We start from the raw sequence: 5,516 nt of genomic DNA on the forward strand, positions 1-5,516 counted from the left end.
TCAGCTTCTCGCTTCTCTCTTACCTGTTCATCGTTACCTCGCTTCTTCTTTCCATTTCCTTCTTTTACCACTTCCATATCTTTTCTTACTTCCTCTCCTCCCCGTATATTAATTCTATCATGTGGTTTTCTTTTGTCCTAATCTCCCACCTCCCGATTCTCTCCACTTTTTGTCTCCTTTCTTCTCTCCTCCCTTTTCTCTCCCTTTCTCTCCTCTACTTCTTCCTCACCCTCCACCTCCTTCTCTTCTTCCTATTCCGTCTCCTCTCTTTTCCCCTCCATTTCTTCCTCCGACTCCTTTTCCAACTCTTCCTCTTTCTCCTCCCTCTCCTCCTCCCTCTCATAGTTTTCTAATCTATCCTCCTCTGTTTCCACTTCTTTTTCCTCCAGGTGCATTGGACAATCGACTTCCCGATGTCCACCTGTTTTGTATCTTCGGCAGACGACTTGCTTTGTACATGCTGTGGCACTATAGTCGTGCTCCATGCAATTTCTGCATCGATTATAATTTATTTCTTTGTAATAGAGGAACCATTTAAAGATCCCGACGTCTATTACTCTTGGGGTTGGGACAGTAGGTGTATGAATCCACACCATCCTTCTCCCTATCACCCATGTCATCATTTTACCTTGCGGGTCCCTTACCATTCTACTTGACATTTTAAGTCATTACAACTTGATCGTTTTTTCGATCTCTTAGTTTGAGAATGAGATTGGGATCCCACCAATGGTCTCTAGAGTGCTATGGATCCCACCAATGAACAGTTTGGTGACAGCGATCTCCTTTCCATCTTCGTCCACGAGAATAAATGGGTTCCTCCCATTCAAATCCAATTGTCTTCCTCTTAAAACTATCCCTCTGGTCAGCATCCGTACTCTGGCCTCATTGTTGGAGGGATAGATCCTCCACAACCGCCCTATCCCTTGGGCTCCTATAAGAGATCCATCCCCTCCCGACTTTTCCGCCGCAAAACATATTTCATATGTAGAGAAGCGGCTGTCCTCCACCTTCAAAAATACAGGCAAGACTACAGACATATTAATTATAAATCAAATTAATTGTAACTCAATATCCACTAATGTGAGACTTTTTTGCAAAATGATTGTGTAACTGTGTGCGAGTGTGTGCGTGTGTATGTGTGTGCATGTGTGTGCGTGTGTGCGAGAGAGGGGGGGGGGGAGATAGAGAGAGAGAAAGAGAGAGAAAGAGAGCAAGAGAGAGAGAGAGAGAGAGAGAGAGAGAGAGAGAGAGAGAGAGAGAGGGAGAGGGAGAGAAAGGGAGAGTGTGTATGTGCGTGTGTGTTCGTGTGTGATTGTTTAGGCCTGTAAACTTTTGTATAAGCTTGTTACTGCGAATGGAAGAAGCGTATGTTTATGAGTATGATCGTGAATATAACTTTATTATTACCTTATTTATTTTAATACAACTCACTACCTGAGAAAGAGAGAGATAGATAGATAGATAGAGAGAGAGAGAGAGAGAGAGAGAGAGAGAGAGAGAGAGAAGGGGGGGGGGGGGGAGTAAAGGGGAGGTTTTCCGAAAGCTCCCAGCGCTAAGAGAAACGACTCAAATATAAAGAAATGCAGCGCAAGGAATCCCAGGAAGGCCTCCCAAAGAATGTAAGGGAAGATAAGGGAAAATGGAGAGCAATTTATCCCCTAATAATATTCTACTTTAACCAACGACACATTACATATCCTGACCAAAACAAATCAAAAATAGTAGTAATAATAACAATATAGTAATAATAATAATAATAATAATAATAATAATAATAATAATAATAATAATTAATAATAATAATAATAATAATAATAATAATAGATCTTTATTGTCCATAAATATGGCAATTTGTCATTTAGTTACACTTGTTATAACGTTAAATGATAACTATAACATTGAACAGATATTTCACTCATACTTATTTTCTCTCTCTCTCTCTCTCATTCTCTCTCTCTCTCTCTCACTCTCTCTCTTCCTCTCTTTCGAGATATACACAACATAAACATATTCATTTCGTTTTCAATTTGTTAGTAAAAAGAGCTTGGAATCATACCCCTTGTGACGTCACAAACTCACGGAAAGAAACAACACACAACAGTGAAAGGAACTCACCATGACACCCAAGGTTACCCAGCATGAGAACAATTCACAACAACTTAATAGCCAAACAACAACAAACTGGAACACATTGAAACACAACAATAAATACGTTCCTACAGAAGATAGGGAAGGTTATAACTGAGAGAAACTGAGAGAAAGAAAGCCACACAACTAAGTAACCTTACAGCAATTTAATCTAACTTAACATGCCCTTACAGAGAGAACGTCATTCTTCCGGTGAAGTGTCTCATGCCGCTTTCAAGATAGCCCATCGCCATTTTAAATTCTCCAGCGACAAATTGTGCAACAGACGAATACAACACGCTATTTCAACTAACATTATTATACATTTCTAAACTATCTTCATCATTATATAAATTAGCAATAGTGTTTTAATATTATATTAAATTCTATTTTCGACACTTGTTGTCTACGACCAAACTACGTTGAAAATACCGGTTCTCGTCCGATCACCGAAGTCAAGCACCGTCAGGCGTGGTTAGTACCGCTTGGGAAATCCTACGTGTTGTAGACATTTTTTTTAAAAAGTTTTTTTTTTTTAATTTATCTATTTTACAATTTTATTACATTTTTAACAGTTTTATTTGTTTGTTTTTTAAAAATTGTTATTTAAATTTAGTTTTTTTAGTAGTAGTAGTAGTAGTAGTAGTAGTTGTTGTAGTAGTAGTAATAATAATAATAATAATAAATATTAATAAAAATAATAATAATAATAATAATAACAATAATATAATAATAATAATAATAATAATAATAATAATAATAATAATAATAATAATAATAATAATAATAATAATAATAATAAATAATAATATTAATAATAATAATAATAATAATAATAGTAATAATAATAACCTCATCTTGGAAAAAACGACAACTCTCAAACCTGGGATTTCATTGAAGACATTGCGAAGTCCCCGGTTTGAGAGATTTTGCCAATTGGAGGGTCATGGAAATATCAATATTTGGAGGAACAGTTTTCTGTGAAAATTATTTTAGGTGTGTGTGCGTGTGTGTGTGTGTGTGTGTGGGGGGGGGGGGGTTGTTGTCTTCTGATCTTATTTGTGTGTTTTTTGTTGTTGCTGTTATGTTTGGGGCGAGGGGGGGGGGGGGGGGTTGTCCTCTTGTTTGAGTTTATTTGTAGTTTGGTTGTATTTTTTATTTTTGTCTTTGGTTTTTGCTCGGTTGGGTTTTCTTTCCCAGGGAGGGGGGGGGGGGGGGGGGGGGGGGGGGGGGGGGGGGGTTTTGTTTCTTCTTCTTCTTCTTCTCTTCTTCTTCTTCTTCTTCTTCTTCTTCTTCTTCTTCTTATTATTATTATTCTTTTTATTACTATTATCATTATTATATTATTATTATTATTATTATTATTATTATTATTATTATTATTATTATTATTATTATTATTATTATTATTATTATTATTATTATTATTATTATTATTATTATTATTATTATCATTATTATTGTTATTATCATTTTTATAATAATAATAATAATAATAATAATAATAATAATAATAATAATAATAATAATAATAATAATAATAATAATAATAATAATTATATATTATTATTATTATTATTATTATTATTATTATTATTATTATTATTATTATTATTATTATTATTATTATTATTATTATTATTATTATTATTATTATTATTATTCCTTTTTTACAACTTTGATCTGCTTCATTGTTTATTGTTTTCTGTCCAAATGTTTGATACATGGTTTTCCATAGTACATAGTTTTTTGTTAACGAAGGATAATCCTGCACAGTGAAGAACGACAACCCATGACCTGCACAATAACTCGTACAGCGACCATCCATTGTAATGAGGATGGATTATTATGGTAATAACCTAATATCTTTTCCCACTTACCCAAATTGGACACATTGTCACTTATTCTAAATAATTTTATCCATTAACGGCTATATTATGATCTAGTCTTTTCTGTCTCTTCTCCACACATGTACCAGAAACCGTAACTGCCTCTTCCCTTTCTCGTATTCACCAAAATTTCCTCGTTCGTATACTTGTCTGTCCATGGTAGCCTCAACATTCTTCTATATTCTATAGATAGAATGCAGATGACGTCACTCAGGCCTTTGTTATGGTTTTTGCCATCCGCGTTTGTGAGTTGTTCTAACTAAACTGTATTAACCAGACTATAAAAGTTCATGGTTACACAGAGTTTGTGTGTTGGTCCGTTATACTTCCGGATGACAATGTTGTGAACTCCTTGGCCAAGCGCATTCTATCTATACATCCACATCTCAAATGCCTCTAACCTCCTTGTACATTCTTTGTCAAGCGTCCACGTTTCACAACCGTATAAAATACACACATTGTCGTTGTAGTAGTGCCTTTAAAAAATTCTTTTATTCATCCCATAGGGGAAATTTGTCTCTCTAGGGTCATTCCAAGAGAAGACTGGAGTAACCCAGGCGTCAGCCGCAGTGCAGCGACGCAAATTGAGCTAAGGCGAGGTGACTTGCTCAATGCCACACAGGGCAACGGCGGGTAATCGAACTCGGTACCTTTCGGGTACGAAGCAAAGACCGTACCGCTGAGCCACGCTGCCCCCATAGAGGATAAATAAAGGATCCAGACTACAGTTCACATTTATGAATGTCACGACACACACACACACACACACACACACACCAACTCACTCACATATTCATAATACACACTCATTTCATCTTTGAGTTTGTAGGGATGTTGCTTGTTGACAGTCTCAAACTGGTCAAAAACGTCAAGCTTTGACCTCTGACCTCTGACCTCAAACTCTTTCCTACCCTCCCCCCCCCCCAATAAACCGGTAGTGCAGGGGGAATTAACCACGCCTCTTGACCTTGACCCCCCTTTAACCCAGGTCATGACACGGATTCGGACATTCATGTCGGTTTCTTTCTTTATCTTACACTATCACGATGGCAGTCACCGAGCTCCCTGAGGATATTTCTCAAAATTATTTACCATATCAATTGACATCCTGGCAAAAAACACGAGCGGATGATTTTTGCCTATAAAAGTATGTCAATAGTGTTAAAATATTTAAAAAGGAGAACGAAATTTTTTATGTTTTTGCTTCTTTTTACCGAAGCCAACCGCAGAGCGAGAAGCCCCACGACGTGAGTGTGAGTTATGAAATTAAGGAAAAGAAGGCAGTGGATGCCTACTGCTCATGCAAAACAGGGTAAGTGTTCAATTTTAGCTGAGTTTCATTTTTAAAACTACGGGTTTAAGTTAAATCGATTTCTAATTTTTCTATGCATCGTCCTCTTCTGCACTGTGTAAATTATCACGACGCTAGACATGTCATCTCATCAGACAGTCAGTCATGTGGGTTCGGAAACAAGACTAATTTCAATGAAATGTTAATGT

The 5,516-nt window shown here is 36.3% G+C and overlaps 1 pseudogene; it reads left to right on the top strand.

Annotated features, from left to right (window-relative positions):
- Nucleotides 1–2,531: 2,531 nt before the first annotated feature.
- Nucleotides 2,532–2,638, top strand: LOC144969783 (5S ribosomal RNA; annotated as a pseudogene).
- Nucleotides 2,639–5,516: the final 2,878 nt, after the last annotated feature.

Source organism: Berghia stephanieae, chromosome 3, assembly GCF_034508935.2.
Source record: "Berghia stephanieae isolate SIO BIC M18660-M18661 chromosome 3, UCSD_Bste_1.3, whole genome shotgun sequence".
Taxonomy (NCBI): domain Eukaryota; kingdom Metazoa; phylum Mollusca; class Gastropoda; order Nudibranchia; family Aeolidiidae; genus Berghia; species Berghia stephanieae.